The sequence below is a fragment of the Phasianus colchicus genome, chromosome 1 (genome assembly GCF_987193195.1).
Source record: "Phasianus colchicus chromosome 1, bPhaCol1.hap1.1, whole genome shotgun sequence".
Taxonomy (NCBI): domain Eukaryota; kingdom Metazoa; phylum Chordata; class Aves; order Galliformes; family Phasianidae; genus Phasianus; species Phasianus colchicus.
In genome coordinates this window covers 114,258,546-114,279,110 of record NC_143436.1, presented here as the reverse complement: position 1 = coordinate 114,279,110, position 20,565 = coordinate 114,258,546, and positions in this window count along the sequence as shown.

The following is a 20,565-nucleotide window of genomic DNA, read 5'->3' as shown; positions in this document are numbered from 1 at the left end:
TGTGGGAGGTATGTCGCCTGGACCACATTCTGCACAGAATCAGATCCTCACCATGGCATGAGACCTCAGACTATTGTCTCTGACAACTCGCTGTTGGTCGTTCTATGACAGTGTCACTGGTAAAATGCTGAAATGGCAAAAGCCCAGCCTTGAAAGTGCTGAGCATCCTTATTTCCTTCTGATTTAAATAGGAGATGATGGCACACAGCACCTTCCAGGATTTGGCCTTGTATCAGCAGATATTGGCTGATCTTCCCTGACTGGCTGTCACAACTGTCCTCTTTTTCTTCTTTGTTTTTTTCAAGGCAGGGATTTGTCTATGTTTTCAACTTTGCAAAGGCAAACGAAGGCAACTAAAGCTAAAGCTATTCTTCTGGAGACAGAGAAGAGAAACTGCAATTCCCTTTCCATCCGTGCTTTCAGTGTTTGTAGCTCAAAGGGTCCATATTAAGTGACCAGAAAAAAAGAAAAAAGAACGTCATTCTAGCAGCGGAGCAAATTATTCTTCTCAAAGAGAACTAATTGAGGCTGCACGGTTGCAATCATTCATTACAGATGGGGAATAAAAGAGAATAAAATGTTTCCTCTACCCAACTGCTAACCCCAAAATTAAAAGAGCCAGGGAAGCACAAGCACTACTTGTCTCTCAGAAACGGGTGCATTGGAAAGGAAAAGCTCCCAGCCTTTGCCATGGCAGAGGATGAGACTGACTCCACTATATAGTTCAGCAACCCTTCTGCCAAGCTTTTACTATCAACAGCTTTAAAGCTTAGCTCTGGGGAAATTTTTCACTAAGCATGCGGTGAGGCGCTGGCACAGCTGCCCAGAGAAGCTGTGGTGCCCCATCCCTGGAGGCGCTCAAGGCCAGGTTGGATGGGGCCCTGGGCAGCCTGAGCTGGTGGGGGGCAGCCCTGCCCACAGCAGGGGTTGGGATGAGATGATCTTTAAGGTCTTTTCCAGTCAAACCATTCTGTGATTCTGTGATTCTAGGATTCTGTGATTCTGCTGATAAATAAAGATTGGATGTGTGAAAATCAGAGGTGGGCATGAGGACAGTGATGCTATGACATCTCCAAACACCAGGCTTGGAACACAAAGCTGCCAGGAATACGACAGTACTTCTCAGACCTGCAAGCAGCTGTAATCGAACAATAGTGCCTGGTTGCATTGCTTTCCCCTTGAGAAATTCCCCAAGGCGGGAGGGCAGCTGAACTGCCGTGGTTATAACTTTGATATCTGAATGAGTATCTGCTAGCCTCAGGCAACTGGGCTTCCGTTAATTTTGACCAAGGAGCATGATACACTGTGGCAAGCCATGTCACTTAGGATTGTGTCTGCTTAGACATGATGCCTCTGAGTAATGTAATTTATATTTCATGCACAATTGAAGCAGCTAATGGTATAATTCTCCAAGGGGGAAACAAGTTGTTACAGCATTAATTACATTGCGGTTGCCTTTTTCCCCCTCCCGCACTGCTCAGAGCACTTCAGAGTCATGGGCTCAACAGCGGCAGATCTGGAGTCCTGGAAAAGGGTTTCTGCCCATGCTAGGCTCGGCTTCATTCCTATGGCCTCTGCTGAGGGCTGCCTGCATGCCTGCTGCTGGCTTGCGAGGGCAGGCTGCCTCTTGCCTGCGCAGCCAGAAACTGCAGCTCTGCACAGACACGGGCAGAAATCCTGTTGGAGGAGGCAAGATAGGGTGCTGTCCTGGCTGTCCCATGAGGCACTGAACGCTTAAATACCTGGGGATAAAACATATGCAAGCATGCGTGGAGGGGACATGCAGAGTGGTGTGGGAGCTGCTGAATGTGCACAACTCCAAGCTGCAGCGGGTGCAACTTTTTTGCAGCTTGCCTACGGTATCGAAACCCAGTGTGCCAGCAGCAGAGCAGGGAGGAGGTATAAAAATAGAGATGCACAGCGAGATGTGCCCTCGCTGGATGTAACCTGACTGTGCACTGCCGTCAGAGAAAGAGGAGGAGGGAAGGGGAAAGGAAAGGGCAGGAATTACAAAACTGAGGCTGCTATGAAAAGCGCTGAATTAAAAATAAAACAGAGCGTGTGTGTTTTGGCCCAGCAACACGTCTGGGATGGAGCGCGGTGTGCAGTGCTGCCAAGTGTGAGGCTGGGATGGAGCAGAACATCTGTGTGCGTGCTTCCCACCTCTGCAGCGGCATTTCCCACACTGTCAGAGGCCGGCACTGCTCTGCCGATAGCAGCTCCCATTGGGAGGAGGAGGAGGCACTATGACAGTGGGCGAAGGAGGTGGCCTCTGCCTGCATGGCCGAGAGCCAGCAACATCTTCACGGTGAGAAGCTGGTGGCCCAGTTCTGGGACCGCAAAGCCCCTGGAAGCTGCTAAGATGCTGCTTTTTTGCAACCATTTCTTTCAAACTGAAGAGGTACAGAGTGCAGACCCACGGGGAAAATGGTGCTGTGCTTTGAGGCAGGTGTACTCCAAGCATACCGTGGGGCCTCAGATCTGACAGAGGGAGAACAGGAAAATTATTTATGCCTGGTGAAATGTGGCGTGCGGGAAGCCAAGATTACTCAGTGTGGCTGAAGTTCAAGCTGGAACACAGCTTTGGCAGGGAAAAAAGTATAAAAAAATGGTTTCTAAAAATTCATTAATATCTAGCTGTTTCATATCATCACTTCCAAGAGGAAATATTTCTATGGGGAAGAGAAATTCACACACTGTTCACTAGGGGACTCAAGCACCATTTTCCAAGTGGAAAAGCACACGTGCACATACATAATATGCCCTCCAAGTGTTTAAATATAAAGTGATGATTAAATAATATTAGCATATTAATTATTAATTGCTGGGGGAACTCCACCTTCCCTAGTAGATGCCTTCCCCTTGGGACCGTGGCATCCCCTGTACTCTGTCCCTGGCTCTGCAGGGATGCTGCTAGTTATATAGGAGCTGGTGAGGATACACAGCGCAGATGGGCTTCAAGCTGAGCACCATTCAGGAGGATGAAATACTATGTGCTCATCTCTTTCTGCAGCAAAACCACCATTGAACTCCACCTCTCCTGGTTGTAGTTCCTGGGGTATCTGAGGTCCTTTGCACCACTCTGGTGGCTGCAGTATGGATGTGTCTTTAGTTCCTTTACGAATCCAGGTCTGGGTGAGTAAATCCTTATGAATGTTTGCAGCGCCTCATGGCACCACAGACAGACCCGTGCTCGCCCCAGGGGCTAGCTAGATGTGAGCCATGTCCATCCCACCAGCCAGAAAGCCACGAGCCAGCTCAGGCCCTGCTCCAGGCTCACAGGGAATCTGGCTGCTACAACAGTGCCTGCGCCAGCTCCCAGCATCCAGCCAGCAAGCCTGGCTGTGGCTGCAGCTGCTCATGGATCCAGCACCTACCCAGTGTGCTGACAGCCATTGAGATCCACTCATTGCTCAGCTGCAGCAGAAGCCAAGGCTTGGGGTCCTGTGTCCTTTCCAAATGTTTATCTTTTCTTTTTTCTCTTTTCAATTCTAGTGCAGGTAATTCATGCCAGGGTCAGGAGTCCTTCTAAGGCTCATCACCTTTGGACACCAGGGAGGTGGGAAATTCCACATAGTCTAAGGTTGTTGGCTTTAGGCTTTAGGGTTTCTAAAGTTGTTTGTTTAAAAGCTGGAAGCACAGTTTAGAGCTGGAGCTGAATTTTTGCTTAATCTCCACTTGCAAGAAAAGTGTGCCATTTTTTTTTGCTAAGCTGTGAGGTAATTAAAGGAAGAGCAAGGTAGATAGGTCATTCTGGGAGCTGTTGCTGTATATCTGGGCTTCCACAGAGAAAGCTGGGTATAGCCATGAAGCTGTTCCAGAAGGAATGTTTGGAAGATGTCAGAAGTACGCTTTTACCAGTGAATAGGCAGAGATGACACATTCAGATAGAAACATCTACCACATCTACGCACTGGAACAGGTTGCCCAAGGAGGTTGTGGATGCCCCATCCCTGGAGGCATTCAAGGCCAGGCTGGATGGGGCTCTGGGCAACCTGGTCTAGTAGTTGGCACCCTGCACATAGCAGGGGGGTTGAAACTAGGTGATTATTATGGTCCTTTTCAACCCAGGCCATTCTATGATTCTATGATTCTATGATTCTATGGTCTACCTGCTATGCCATACATACTGCTGCTATGTCCACTATGAACAGATTCAGCACTGCCTACAGCTGCCCCAGAATACAGAGGTGCTTATTACCAGGATTTTCCAGTCTCTGTTTCAATTTTCATGTGCTGATCTCAGCCAGACCTCTCGAGTGTGCTTCTGATGCTGGAAGCATCCTGCATCAGAGCATTCTTGTCCATGATTGGCCAGTGAGCTAAGAAAACTGTGCTTACAGGAAAGGCTCCTGGGACAGGAGCCCTTGCTGGTCGTCACTCAGGTGAGCCCCAGCAGTGTGGTACAGGTAAAGTTTGATGAACCATTCCAATTCTCACTTAATTTCAGCCTTTTCTCCCTTTTGGCTCTGCACCAACCTGGCAAGACGTGCAGCAAGGGGAATGGAAAAGAAAGGATGAGTGTGCCTGCTAAAGAGAAACCTTACACCTCGACACGTGCTGAAATGATTTTTGCTCCAGTCTAAGGCCCCATTGTGAAACAAGCCAGGAAATACTACCTAGAAAATACATAGGGACAGATCTTTTCATATCTAACCAGAGAAAGAAGATGATCAGTTTCCTTAGGTGGGGAGTCAAGGTGTGGAAAGGGAATGAGCTGAACAGCATTTGCTTCCCAATCCAGTGCTGTGGTAGAAAGGACCAAGTCAAAGCACCTATGCAAACTGAGAAGCGCCCCAGAGGGGCCACCACAGGATGGAGCAGAGGTTGAGGAGAAGTGGCCTTCGGTGGTTACTGGTTACTGATGAACAGATACGTGGGGAAAGCACTTAGCTTTCAGGTCCACCCAGTGCTGAGCAGATCTATTCACAGCAGTGCTGAACACTGAGCTGACTTGCAAGTAAAACTTACTCATCAAGAAGCAAACTAAAGCCACACAGTCATCTCATAGGAAAGATCACAGCTTTCAAATGGTTTTGTATGATCTCTTTTAGTCCTTGCTAGATATATGAGCACAGTACAAAAAAGATGTAAAACAATGAGAGATCATCCAAAGGAGGGCTACAGAATTGGTGAAGGGTCTGGAGGATAAGACATGAGGAGAGGCTGAAGCCCCTTGGTGTGCTCAGCGCAGAGCAGAGGAGCTGAGAGGAAGCCTCATGGCAGCTGCAGCTCCAAAGTCTGTGGAGCTGTGTCAGGGGAGGGGCAGCTGGGGGTTAGGGAAAGGGTCTGCACCAGAGGGTGGTGGGCATGGAACGGGCTGCACAGTGCTGTGGGCACGGCCCTGAGTGCTGGAGTTCAGGGAGCATCTGGACAGTGCTCTCAGATATAGGCTTTGATTTTCAGTGGTCATGTGCAGAGCCCAGAGCTGGACTCGGTGACCTTCTGGGTCTCTTCCAACTCTACTTTGATTCTGTGATTTTGAAGTTCTTGTGGCTCAGATGAGATTTAGGCTTTGGACCATTAGCTGTAGGCCTACCGCTGACACACGTTATGCTGCTGGGGCACAGACCTCAGCAAAGAGGAAAGTAGAGGTTGTGCACACTGTCCAGGCCTCACCAGCACTGAGCTGCATGGACACAAACGTGTGCCAAAACTGATCCCAGACGAGTCCGCTTTGTACAATCATCAACTTGCACTGTACAACAAAAGAAGAAACCCTCATTTTCACACAAGCAGAAGGCAATCCTTCCAGATTTAGTGCGGCAGCCACGTGCAATGACACACACAGTCCATCACAGGCGCAGGTAGCAGGGCACTTTGCTCTCATTCATATGAATATAATGCCCACAGCAGCACAACACATCAGCATTTTTAGAGCAAACAGTTTTAGTTTCATTGCCCTGATATTTTTAATCATTTTTAATCTGCTTTTTTTGGCATCCTATTTCTTCTCCATTTTACTTCAAAACAAGACAAAAAGTATTTGGTGGCTAATACCGCTGTTTTTAATGGCTTGAAAAATAATGAAGGAACATTAAGCAGTTCCTGAGTCTTCCGAAGCAGTGGTGTTTTTAAAGATGAGATTGATCAAAGAGGCTGTGAACTCTAATGGAGATTGATTGGCTCGGCACGGAGGCTGGCTCAGCACAGATCCCAGCTACTGCCTTTTATCTACTACGCACTCAAATAGCCAAAGCCTTTTGCTGAAGTAAGACCCTGCCAGTGCTAGAAATCCCGTATTTCCTATATAGGTCCAGGGATGGGGAATTCATGTCTGCATCAGCTCGTTGTTCCTGCCACTGCAAATGAGAAATGGAAAAATCCTCTTCCTTGGTCTGCTCTCACATCTGAGCTACCCCATCCCAAGACTGTGCCTTGCCTTCATTGCAATGCCAGCACCTCAGTAGCGTGCAGGGAAGGCAGCAGAGATTTCAGTCTGCTTCTTGCTACATGAAGCAGACACCTTATTCTGCAGCACATCTGCGGCTGAGAGCCACAGCCAGGGACCCTGCTCACAGCTAGTGATGGAGGGATATCCCGGCTTTCCCTGCTTTCTGGTTGCTCCATCAAAGAGCATCCAGGAAGGAACACAAGCATCCTAAAAGATATTTTTTTTTCTTTCTTTTTTATTTATTCTGGTGTGAGGGGTCCACCAGATTTACAGTGTCCTATGTTACAGGATCTGATCTTGGGCATCCCACATTTGCTAGAGCTGAAGGCATGAGCATCCTTCATTAAGCAAGGTGCCAACCAGCTGTTCCATACTTCCAGGCCATGGTGGGATTTTGTCACATGCCTTCCAGCAGCTTGTACATGCTGCCTGCTGTGGGATCACTGACCTTAGGGCTTGAAAAAGCATGAGGATGAGCTGCAAGGCGGAATCCTGATGGTGGCCACCAGCAGCTCAGCTGCAGGCAGCTCTTTGACATATCAGCACTGAGTCTTGATGTCCAAAGGGCTTCCCTGTCTGCAGAGGAGGGCTCTATGGAAAACTGCTCTCCAGATCCTGCCTGCTGGCAAGGTATCAGCACAACAGCAGAGCTGCACAGCTTCCCTGAGCAGAGGGAACCTAGCTCTGCTTACATGCCATCTGCAGAGCTGTCCCTCCTGGGGGCACGTGTGGGGCATGCAGTGCCCTGGTGGGAACCAGGAGAAAGGAGCTGGTCCCTTAACTCAGCCCTCGCACCCCATTCTCTGGCAATGTGCTGCTCCCTGATATCTCCCGAGCCTGCAGACCTTGTCAGGGGGTAGCCTTTACACCCTAGATTTAAGACAATTTAGCGACTATAAATATTGTGCTTGGAATAAAAGAGCTGTGAATACTAAATGAGCCCATTTATTGCTAAATGTCACCTTTAAATGCTTTAACACTCAGTGTCCCAGGTGCAGCACCAGCAAGCGAGGGCGAATGGCAAGCAGCAGGACCATGGGCATCAGGCAGGCACTATTGCACGGGATAAGCCCTGGCTGCCCCGGAACCCCTCATGCTGGCGCTCCAGTGCCCACTAATTACAGCAGTGGTGATTCAGCCATCGCTGCCTAATTAAGCCACAGCGGATAACTCTTCAGCTTCTCTGCTCCCACTCCTTCATTTTGCATTAGTACCTTGTTAGCGCAACAGCAGCACTTTATAAACAGGCAAGGTAGGCACAGATTAGTGTGCCTTTTATTTGTGCCATCATTATCTTTCATTTTGGAGGCTAGTATTTATTTGTGCTCTGTTTTTATAACTACTGCTTTTTTTCTTCCCTGACTGGTTTAAGAGTGTGTAAAGCGAGATTTAATGCACCTGAAACTTTACAATTAGCCCCATCATGCTAATAACTTAAAGGAAACAAATAAATATTAGCAGCTGTGGCAGTCAGGAAATTCCCTGTGCTGCAGGAGGAAGGCCTGCTGGTCGGGGCACATTGATTTTTTTTTCTGCCTCCATCCATGCAGGATTCAAGGACAGGACAAAACACTATTAAGTCAGCAAGCAGAATGCAGTAAATAATGAGGGAGCTGGAGAGGTCTGAGGCTCTGTTCTGGCTGCTTCTAGGTATAAATTTTGTTGAGCTATGCGTCTCGGCATCCTGGTGACACTGGCTCTGGGAGGCAAGGGAAACCCAGGCAGGCAGCACGTGTTGGAAAAGCCATCCAGGATGCAGGAAGTTATGCATCCAGAAGGGCAGAATCAGCTCCTTTTCTTCTGCACGGTTAGCCCTGCTGCTTTGGAGAGCTGCACTGCTGTGCAGCACACTCAGCGAGGATGGGGAGGAGGGAGCAGTGCCCTGTGCTATGTTAGGTGATGGCCTGAGTGCAGGGATGCTCTGCTCGGAGCACAGTGCTCTGGCAGAGGCTGCGTCAAAGCTCTTTGCTATAGGAGCAGTGCTGATGCACCTCCGCTGGCAAGCACTTTTCCTCGTGTAGAGATGCTCTCTGGCCTCAGGCTTGTTTGCGAAGGAAAGAGAGGGGAGAGCCCAGCCGATAAAAGCTTTCCACGGAGCAGCAGGAGGGAGAAGGCAATCCATTAGTTCTCCACTCCTTTGTTTGCCTTTGTCGTCTCCAGCCCTCTGCATCCTTCAGTGCACGCGCTTCCCCAGAGCGCAGGGGAGCTAATCACATACGCAGTGCGCTGTGTGTGAGCAAGCATTTGCAGGGCCAGGGTCCTGCTTCAGTGATGGAGGGAAACTGAAGGGAAGAGGAGGCTCCCACCCCCCATCTGTTAACTCTGCTGCTCCTCATGCTTTGAGTCATGCAGAGCTGCAGCATTGGTGCACCTTCAAGAGAACGGCTCAGAGCATTCCTCTAGGGCACCATGCACCACTTGTCACTTGCCATCACCAGCTCCACTGATTTAATCACTCACCTTGCACTTCATGGTGGTTTTCTTCAAAAACACAAGCGCATGCAAGTGAGAACTTCTACTTTCCTTTTCTGGAAGAGAAATCTTTTTTACTTTCACTGTTACAAAGAAAACCTTTTAAGAGTTGCATTCCCAAGGGATGCCAAACAAACAGCAACCGCAGAAATCATAGAATAATTGAGGTTAGAAAAGATCTCTGAGACTACCCAGTCCAACCAGCAGCCCATCCTTATCATGCCCACTGCCCATGACCCTCAGTGCCACATCCACACGTTCTTGAACACCTGCATGGACAGTGACTCCACTATCTCCCTGGGCAGCCTGTGCCAATGCCAATTCTTCCTAATATCCAACCTGAACATCTCCTGGCACAACTTGTGGCCATTACCTCTCATCCTATCACTGTTGCTTTAGAGAAGAGGCCAACTCCCACCTCACTACAACTTCCTTTCAGGTCACTGTAGAGAGAGAAAGGTGTAGAAAGAATCTTTGCAAAAAGTCTCCCGATGAGTTCACTGATTTGGGATTTGGTATGCTGATGTATGACTCCTGAGCTCTGGGACAGATCTGGTGACATTACAAGGATATACTGTCTAATACACCTGAAAGAAAGCTGTATTTATTCACATTAAAAACATAAAGAAGGGAAACTCTGAAAGTAAATTAGAAAAATGTGATTTCAATTTATGTTAGCTCTGGGAAACAGGGACAGTTTCTGGTCTTGCAGATAGGAGAAGGGCTCTTTAGTGTTACCTCTGAGATTACACAGGTGTTGACGTGTCAAGGCAGCTCGAGATGACCGCACACCTACTCTTCTTTGAGCTACTCCAACAGCAATTTGTCTCTGAAATGCAAAAGAAATGATTGCCAATCCCCATTTCAAAGTGGAATAGTTATTAAACTGCACTGGAGAAATACGGTGACAATTCTTGTGACTGGGTGATTTTCTGCTCTGGTGCAAGGGGCATGTGGTGGGGTTAGCACAGAGGGAGCAGTAGGATTAGGGAACTTTTTTAAACAATTAGCAACCCCTCTATAACAGAGAGTAGGTAGGGAAGCCACTGCTCCCGGAGCGTGGCTGCAGGGAAGCCCTGTGCCTGGCTGCTAACGCTGCTGCACATGCGTATGAGGTTTGAAGCCGTTGCTCACGAACAAAAGTGCTCGGATGAAAAATAAACCTCTTAAAAATCCCAGCCTATTCACTCCTGGCAGCCTGGTATTCCTTCAAACTGTCAGACTTAGCAGATTGTTTACTGGAAACGGTTCAATTGGCAGGACCTTCTGCTGTGCAGATGAAATTTTAAAATCCCGTTTCTTGTTGTGCTCAAAGCCTCTCTTTCCACTACATGGCTCCGCAGAATTATTATTCACTTGTTTCCCACTGAATCAGAAAATACGCTCTCTCTTTCATTTCTGCAGTAGAGATGCATGAGGGATGTTAACCTCCGTGCGTCAGGACACAAGCCAGCAGCTAAGTGGGAAAAAACTTTTCCCCTGTGGGCGCAGTGATTCGTAATGGTCAGTTATCTCCCAAGAATCCCCTGGCTGGGATGGGGACACATGGATGAATGTGGTGCTCACAGTATGGCACTCTGCAGCTCGCTGTTGCTGTAACAAGGCAAAGCTCCTGCAGCTCCCAGTCCCACATATTTTTGGCATTTCCCTTCCTGCATGTAAGGGCAGATGCCTCGTTCACTTTTTCATTGGGTTCGAGGAAAGGCTGCCAGTAGCCGTCAGGAAAGGCTGTGTCATCCAATGTTATGTGCTGGAGCACAAGGCAGAAGATTGTGCTGTGGATCTAGGATCTTCCCTATCCCATCTCCTTATGACCCACATCCTCTCCTTTGTCCTCTTCACCTCTGCCTGCTCTGTCCTCTAAGGAAAATGCTAAAAGATACTGCATGACACTGCTGTGATGTCAGATGGCTCAAGGCTGTACATGTCCTCTGGGCAGGATTTCTTTCTCTTGGAGCTCATATCTGGCACTGCTTCCCTCAGGCAATGTTGGTGTCCAGCAGTGCTGTGAGCAGTGCGGGATTTGCATCCTGAGCAATACATAGCAGACTGGCAGGCCTGGCTCAGAAGACACAGCTATGGACAATCTGAACTGATGCACTTCTCTTAGAGATGCCAGGATTTTTAGGAAGGTGTCAAAGCTGTCCGCTCTGCTGTCACTGCTTGTTCTAGCCACCTCTAGAAATCAGTCTGGAGTTAATTCTCTCTTGTGTTGATGAACTTTAAATAAGCCAGTTTCCAAATGAGATTACCTCTGTGGCAGTACCCAAGGAGCCATACCTCTGTGCTCCATCTTCACAAGTGTATGAACATGGTGCAGGACTTCCATTAATACCTGCTCGTCTCATCTCACCACATGCAGTTGTCCTCTCCCATGTACTGTCTAAACAAGTCATTCTAAGGAATAGTTCTCATGCACTCAATGAAATGACTGTCAGAGCTGGCCTGACATGTCTTATGGGAAGCAGCTGAGGGAACTGGGATTGTTCAGTCTGGAGAAGAGAAGATTCATGGGAGACCTTATCGGTCTCTGCAACCACCTGAAAGGAGGATGTGGTGAGGTGGGGATCAGCCACTTCTTCCATTCAACACTGATAGGACAAGAGGCCATGACTGTAGGTTGCTCCAGGTGAGATTCAAGTTAGATATTAGGAACAATTTCTCCTCAGAAAGAGTGGTACACAGGCTGCCCAGGGAGGTGGTAGAATCGCTGCCCAGGGAGGTGTTCAAGAACTGTGTGGATATGGCACTGAGGCACATGGGCTGGTGGTTGGACTAGGTGGTCTCAGAAGTCTTTTCCAGCCATAACAATTCTGTGATTCTGTGATAGGATGGCCACAGGTGGAGACACTTTCCTTCCTCACAGGCTGACCCCTTATCATTAACCCAAACAGAGGACCTGTTCCCCTTAGTCCTGGGGAATTTCATAACCTTATTGTGGTGGTCCTTCATGGGCACCCAGAAACACATCCAACACACTGCTGCCATTCTGGCCTTATGGGAAACCTGCCCCTCAGCTAGGGCTTGCATTTGACGAGCAATTTTTCATGCAAGTAGAAGTATAGAACAGCGAGAATTGAAGTCTGAGGTTGGCTAGTGGGATTCCAGGAATCCACCAGAGCAGTGCAGTAGACCTCTTATTCCTGCTAAAGGAACACAAATATATTTTAAGCAGTGTTTTGGTGTGAAAATGCTCCGTTAATCAGTAATTTCTATTACCTCCTGATTACCAACGGCTCTTTTTTCAGCTCCCACATGAGGAGCTGTACACTGCCTGGAGCACAACTGCCCTGCTCTCCATCTAGGCTCCTCCAGACCCGCCTGTGGCAGGGGACCAGCAGTGGCACCAGGCCTTCACCCTGGGCCCCTCCAGGCATGTGCTCAGCCTGCACCGCAGTTACCAATTTCAGATCTCCTCTCTTCTCAAACCAAGCCATCTGTTAGCGGCACTCCCAAGTCTTCGCGGTGCTGCTGTCACCACATGATGGATGCACCTGTGGGTCACCGCCATGGGCTCTCTCCCCATAGCGCAGGTGGTTCTGTCCCCAGCAGCCCCCAGCACCTCTGGGGCAGGCTGGACCCAGTGTCACGCGTGATGCACATCGCAGCCGCCTGTAGGATAGCTGTCACGCTCTGTAATAACAGCTGATTCCAGGCTAATAGATTCAGTAATCTGACACCCGGGCTGTAATAATTGTATCTGAACAAGGCAGGCTCCAGCCTCTGCCAGCCTTATTAGAATGAGTGATTGTTTCCATCACGGATGTAGCTCTGGTGCATTCACCTTTCTCGGGCTCCGAAATACAAATTGAGCTTCTGACCTTGGCGGCTACAGCAGCTGACCTATTTCCTCCCTTTTAAATAAGGAGAAAACAGGCTTCGGAGGGAAAGCGTGTGCTTTCTGTGCACCTCCTTCTGCCGAGCCCCTCGCTATCGTCACATCTTAGCTAAATATTTGGCCTGCTGCTATTAGCCAGGATGGCAGGCTGCTACAGCGCAGCAGTCCCTGCGTGAGGCACAGGGATGCAATGTGGCAGCGTAGGAGCATGCAAAGTCTTTGGGCTCACAAAGCCTTTGAGTTGGGCAGGGCTGGGAGCTGTGCCAAGGGGGGATCCAAGCTGGGTGCTCTGGCAGCAAGAAGGAGATTTATGTCTCTTACTGTCCATCTGCAAAGCAAAACAAAAATAGCTGAAACACCGGTTTTCTGCTTTATTGGCTCTGTGAATAAGCATATAAATTTCTATGACATTTCTGGAGGCTTGCTGAAGGGGAAAAAAATTCATCCCTCAGGACCTGGCCAGTAGCAGTGGCAGCATATGGTCTGCTGCAATCGGTGGCTGAGTGCGTTTTGTGTGTGTTAGCATTAAAAAGGTGACTTTGTGAGTCATTTCAGAAGGGGAGAGGGTTTTTCTCATTTTCCTGCTTTTTTTTTTTAATCCTGTCTAAGCTGATACAGCTGTCATAGCCAATAACCCTTGAGTGAGGGAGCTGTGCCACGTTCCCTGGGTGAGGATGCAGTAAGGATGTAGGTTTCCTTGCTAGCTCTCGGCAGCTTGGCCTCTGGAGAGCAGAGCAGAGCAGATCAGAGGGCTGCTGGCACACTCCTGGGGAACAGGGTGGAGAAACGTGAGGTCCCAGAGCCAATGAAGAGAGGAATGAGGGATATTTGGTTCTTACCAGCAGCGAAGGAGCCGTGACCCTTACGTTTCAGGGGAAAGTGGCTTCAGGCTGTGCAGGGATGGCAGGGGAGCACAGTGTAAAAGATTGGACTCACTAGGGGAAAAATAAATGCAAATAGGCAACAATTTATGGTTGATAAATTGTGGGGGTTTCTCTTTCATCGTCGAGTAAAACCCCCACGTTCTTCCTGGTGCAGGAGGCAGCGGTTGTAATGTGCTGTCAGAAGGATGCCTTTCAGCAGCAGCACCTCTGGATGTTTATCTCTCAGCCATTGTGCTCTAACTCTTTGAAATGTAAAGAGAAGACACCGCTAATCACACTGTTGCTTAAAGATCAACAGCAACACGAGATGTACTTTGTCACGTTCCCTCTTTGGTCTCTCTTTTCCTATAACGAAAACGGTGACATTCACTCAGAATGGTGTGCGGGTAAATGCAGCGTTCTGTGGTGAATCACTGCTGCCCTTTCCCAGAGCTGTGACTCATGAGTGCCGAGGGCTGCAGCCCTGTTGCTGGCAGCTGGAGATCCAGCGTGCCTGCTTGCCTCATCTGTTTTCCCTTTCCACTTTATCCTGTGTATGGGGCAAACTCTACAAGTGGTCTCATGGAAGTTGTGCACGGAGCGTGGGGAGAGGGGGAAAAACAAAGCTGTTCCTGATTGCAGTCAAACAAAGAAGAGAGCGGGAACATGTAAACCACCAGTTATTTCCCAGCAAAGGCTCCACTGAACCCTATCACAGGGATGTATCAAAAGCAATAAGACAATTTTTGTCCTTTGCTTGCCTGGTGGCCTGGAGATGTATGTTGGCAGTGGGGAGGCTGGGAAGCACAGCAGATAATGCTGAATAGCTGAACAAACACATCAGCAGCATCAGGCACAGAACACCCCCTTGCAGGCCCATGGATTAGCAGTCCATCCGCGCCGTACCAAGCCGCTCCCTGGCTTGCTGCTGAGGGTGGTTAAGCGCTTCCTTGGAGTGCAGTCAGGGGGAAGCAGTGTCTCGCGCACGAGCCACAGTCCCTATGCAACCTAGGAAACACCACGCATTTGTTAGCATCATCCACCGGCTTTTCCTCCTTGAGCTGCTCGTATCCCTGCCATAGGTGCGAGTGGCTTTGGTACCCAGCAATGTCCCAGCACCTGGAGGCACAGGAGAGAGAAGCGCTCCCAGCCTGTTTGTAGGGAGAGATCTCCGTGTGACAGACATGCTGCTGTGTTCAGCTGCCTTACGGGCGAGGGGCCGTGGCGTTCAGCACACTGCTCTCCTCCCTTCTGACATGATAAATACGTATTTTGATGGTGCCCTGCAACGTGCGGTTGGATACGACCCATAAATCCTGGTGTTAAATCAGTAAAATAAAACCCTGGTGCTGTGTCAGCTCGGCCTTTGAGGAGGCAAAGCCGATAAACAGAGCTTGATTGGCTCTTTCTACATCAGTGCCCCAGAGCAACACCCTCTGCATAAGCGTGATATTGCCGCAAGCTGACAGTACAAAGGAGAGCAATGCGCCCGTGCCAGCCATTGAGCTGGCTGGTTGGATTAACCCTGATTTCCTCTTCTAACACCCCTTCCTCCTCTCTGTGCTCCTACAAATGTTCTTGTGCGATGGTCCCACCAGACGACCACACAAACATCTTCTCTTTGTGAGTCTGAATGTTTACAGGAGAAATCAACAGCACAGCAGCCACCCCGTGCTGCCATCAGTATGACCAAGTGACAACAAATACAAACTTTATTTCTTCTGTAATGTAGTAGGAAGGAGCCTTCCCAGCCAGATGTTACCTGCAATGCTCTGAACTTGAGTGGCTGACACTGGACTGCTTTCCACCGTTTCCAGGTGGCTGGAGGACACTGCTGCTTCCCAGCGAGAGGTGACCCTTGTCATGTCATCATTAGTCCTAAGTGCCAGCAGTATGATTCTCTTGGGCGTGAGTTCACTGGAAATTTGGCTAGGTCATAAATAGGTTCTCCTGAACCTGTCTTCTGGTTCTGGTGCCAACTTCATGACATAAGCCCGGTGTCTGATGGAGGATGTCTCTACTACAGAGAGGAGACTGGACACAAATGCCATGTCACCACTCCCTGTTGATGTGGGAGCACAGTGCAGCACTATAGCACAGGCCATCTGCACTCAAGCACATACCACTCAGAAACTAAGCTTAGGGATGCAGGAGCACTAAGCTGCACAAATATTCAGGTTTTTGCTGATGTCCACTTGAAAAAAATGGAAGGTGAGGGAAGGGACATGTCATAGAATCATAGAATCATTTGAGTTGGAAGAGTCCCTTAAAGGCCATCTGGTCCAATTCCCCTGCAGTGAACAGGGACACCTACAACTACATCAGATTACTCAGAACTCCATCCAGCCTGACCTTGGATGTCTCCAGGGATGGGACCTCTCTGGGCAACCTGTTCCAGGACCTCAGCAATCTTATTGTTAAAAACTTCTTCCATACATCCAATCTAAATCTCCCCTCTGTTAGTGTGAAACCATTTCCCCTTGTCCTACAGACCCAGACCTTCCTAAAGAGTCTGTCTACTTCTTTCCTAAAGACCCCCTTTAGGTACTGAAAGGCCACTCTCGAGTCTCCCTGCAGCCTTCAGATTCAGCCCAACAAACAGTGTTTCTCACTCAGCTCCTTCTGGTGGAGGAAATGCAAGCAAGGTTTGAAGCAAGACAACAGTTAAAATGAAGAGACAAAATATTTATAACCATAAAATGTTTTGATTTTTTGAAACTATCTCCTCCTGGCTGACTATTGGCAGCAGGAGTGGGTAAGCCTCAGACTGCAGAGATTACAGCCAGTGCTCAGACACTGCGTAATAGATGGAAGCTGAGCAGGTGTGGGACCAAATGTCTTGTCTAAATGAGACCACGATGCTCGTGTTAAAACATCTGCCAGGAAATAATCTCTCACACTATTTGTCCATCTAAGATGATATTGTAGAAAAGCTGCGCCGATTACCCGCACCTCAGTATTCTTTCAATGTCCATTTGCCTATCCTTTTGTAATGAAGAAAATGACCACGTCTTAAATCCACAGTTCAATGACAGCAGAACATTGGAAATTTGCAGTAAATTTTCTCCTTTATTACCAAAATTTCAGTTGGGGGGAAAAAAAAAAAAGCACCTCACACTCCTTTCTCCCACATCTAAATTACGAAGCTTCAGCTGTTTTGTGGGGGAGGGAAAATAATCTCCCTGTTTTTAAGATCCGACCCCATACGCTCGTGAAAGGGATTATACGGCACATCATCCGCCCATGGCAAGGCATTGAGCGCGGTGGCCAGGGAGGGCACCCCTGCTCTCATGTTTAATTCAGGCCCTGTTTTCTGTCTCCAAGGCAGGGAAAGAGAGCACATCACTGCCTTCAGCAAGAGCAGGAGGTCAGGTTTAAGCGTGGCTTGGCCACCGACGGTGTTATCCCGGTCACAGCCAGGAAGCACTTGGGATCTGCATGCTGCCCTCAGGGTTTCTTCCCACCCTTAGCGTAAAGCACCCTCAGGAGCCAACCCCAAGCAGTTGGTAGCACTCGTACAGAAGGCAAGAGCAAGGCACGGGGGACAAGGGCACTTGTCTTAAGCTGCCAGTGTGTCAGGAGCAAGCAGGGAGCGTGACAGCAGAGCTCCACTCCCTGATGATGGCAAGTGGTTTCTGAAATAATGTCACCAGCAATTGAGCTTGGGTGTTTTGGAGATCAAGCCGTGGGAAAGACAGCTTAATTGCACATTGGTATCCTTACGCTTCATGTAAACATAGGCCTTGTGGTTGCACTCATTTCTTTTTAAAAAATCTTCTGCCCCACCGTGTGATAGTGCCAGAGCAAAGCAAAACTTCTCAGGGACTGTTTCACTCCTGCCACTGCCGGTGAAGCAGCTGCCATATTAGATCATATTCAAATGGAGCCCCGATGAGGTCGGGAGCAGCGCATTAGCTGCACTGTTTATCTGTAGCCAGCCAAGGGGGGATGGTGCTGCTCAAATCAATTTGCTATGCTCCGACTGGCCCATCTTCCTGACACTTAGATGTCACTGTACCACTGGTGATAAAAAGGCCTGCCAAAAAGGGATGGATTTGGATTCACGCAGGGTCCTATGGAGCCAAATGAGAATTGACAATATTAGTCTTCAGGACAATTTTACAGATAAAATTAACCAGAAGAATAAATTTTCAACAGTTTGCTTAATCTAATCTGCTTTCTAATGCGATGAATCTGCTCTCATCCGCTCTTGCCATTTTAGTACTCCCAAGCTTCTTTTTTCCCTTTTTTTTTTGTGGGCCGAAGATCAGGCAGGTTAAGCAGGATGAGAGGAAATGGCCTCAAATTGTGCCAGGGGAGGTTCAGATTGAATATTAGGAACAATTTCTTCTCAGAAAGAGCAGCAAGGCAGTGGCGCAGGCTGCCCAGGGAGGTGGTAGAGTCACCCTTCCTGGAGGTGTTCAAGAGCCGTGTGGATGTGGCACTGAGGGACGTGGGCAGTGGGCATGGTGTGATGGGCTGGACTCGGGGATCTTAGAGGTCTTTTCCAGCAATTCTATGATCATTTAGGGAAGCATTAAAAAAAAAAAAAAAATGGTAAGTTGGCTCTCAGAATGAAGCTGGAAGAAAATACTTAAACTTTGTCTACATGAAAACTATTCTGGCAGTGCTGCCCTTGGCTGGCCTCGCACAAATTTACCCAACCATGTGTCTGCCTCAGCCCTGTCAGAGCTACCTTCATGCCTGCCCCAGCACAGGGAAGCAGTGCTGGAGCTGAGAGCACTGATGACATGACACAGATTTTGTGTTTCTCCTAGCACTGTCTGGATAGAAAAGGGCAGCATCCAATATTGGCACATGGAAGAGACAAAGGGAACCCCAAGCTGGGAGCAAGAAAGAAGGGCTTGGAGCGCAGGGAGCAAGAACAAGAAAGCCAGACAAGTCAGGCCAGGGGAGGAAAGTCATTACCACCTGTCAAGAGGATGTGGTCATCCTCAGAGCTTGGTACTGTGCATGTCTCCTTTCCTTCCAGGAGCTTATCCACTCATTGGAAGATGGCTTACTGCAGCTACCAGGCATGCCATCAGCTCACTGCCAAAAGCTCTGCTGGGCCAAAGCACCATTTAAATGTTGGCAGCTCTCCTTCTGCTACTTGTGTCTCTGTTTGTGGAGGGGTTTCTCCTTTTGGCTTTGCAAAAGCTGCTGGAAGTACAGCTACTCCAACCAACTTTGCGCATTCAGCCACCTCTTCCTTAAGCCTTTAAGCTGTGCCTCATGCTATGCCATAAATTTTCATCCTATGAAAGTCAGCTCTGGTGCAGCTGACTTCTTGTTACTTCAATTGATTTAAACTGGAAGAAAAAAAAAAAACAGACTAAGAGAACATAGTTACATTTAGGTCCTGCATTTTAGGACCACAGGGTTAGTTCCCTGGGGCCCAGAAAAGATCCAAGGACACACTGTCTCTGTTTTAATGGAAATGCTGACAATTGTGCTATTTAGTGCTGCTTGTCTTGGGGATAGGAATCAATCTCTGCACTGGTTTATTTAACAGTACTGTTCTAGGCTGCATTTCTGAGTTACAATACTGGGAAAGTTGTTAGGAGAGATGTGGATGCTCTATCAGGGATCCAGCATTGGAGCACAAAGATGATGAAAGAACTGAAGCACTTCTGTGCAGAGAGGCTGAAAGAGTTTAGACTGCTCAGCCTGGACAAGAGGAGGCTCCAAGGGATCTCATCAATAATTACAAATGTTCAAAGGGAAGGTGCAAATAGGACAGAGCCAGACCCTTTTCAGTGGTGCCCAGTGCCAGGACAAGAGGCAATGGGTACAAACTGGAAGACAGGAGGTTCCATCTGAACATTAGGAAGCACTTCTACGCTATATGGGTAATAGAGCACTGGCACAGGCTGCACAGAGAGGCGGTGGGATCTCTTCCTTGGAGATCTTCAAAAGCCACCTGCATGTGGTCCTGGGCACTCTGCTCTGAGTGTCTCTGTCTCTGGGTTGGACCAGATGGAATCAGAGGGCCCTTCCAGCCTCAGCAATCCTGTGATTCTGTGAAAGCAACAGGGGAAGTCAGACCTTCCCAGCCCCAGTAACCAGGCAGGACACCTCAGCCTGGGCTTAGGACAGGTCCCTGTCCACCTCCTTCCTCAGCATCCTTTGGAGAGGTGGCAGGCGGGGCAACCAAGGGAGCTGGGACATTACTGTCCAAATCCCCTCTATTGTGTCAGCAGGCAATCCACAAGAAGAAAACACATTGCCAGAAAACAAAAGCTCAGTTTTTGGTCTAGAACTGGATGCATGTTCATTACTGCTCTTGAAAAATGCTGCTGTCATTCTACAACAGCAGGAAACCAAACTTAAAAGTTGCTGGGGAACATGTCACCCCTAATGACGAATGGGACACTTCTGAGGGGTAAGAGGATTTGTGCCTACAATTAGACTGATGAGGCTGGGATTGCATTCTTGAGTGCATCAGTGAGGATGACAGAAGGAGATGTCAAAGTCATGCGAATAGGACAAAAGGCCCAACACAGATCTGTACCCCTTCCTGCCATATTCAGCAAAGTTGAATGTCTGGAAAGTGGCTTAACTCAAAGCTTGTGCAGGTTGTCAGGACTTGGACACCTCCATTTCTTTGCAGTATGAGTGGTCAGATCTGCATTCAGTGTCACAGCAGCATGCAGGAGGAGCTGTAAGCTAGATAATAAAGTGGAAATATATGTATTGATAGTAAAATATAATAAAAGTAATATATATATATGTGATATAATCTGGAAAGAAAGTACTAAATAGAAGGAAAAAACCAAATGTTCAAACTGGACACTCAAAACAATAGATAAAATTTGCCATGGTTCTGGTTTTTGTCTCTGCTGTGCTCAGCCCTGTCAGAACATTTATCCCCATGGGATAAGAGGTGCCCCAAGGTCTGTGCACAGGGAGAGCATCCCTCAGCCCATTCCTGCAGCTGAGCACGGGCTCCTTTAAGGCCACGCACAGAGCTGTGTGCTGGCTGAGCAAGCTGGAGA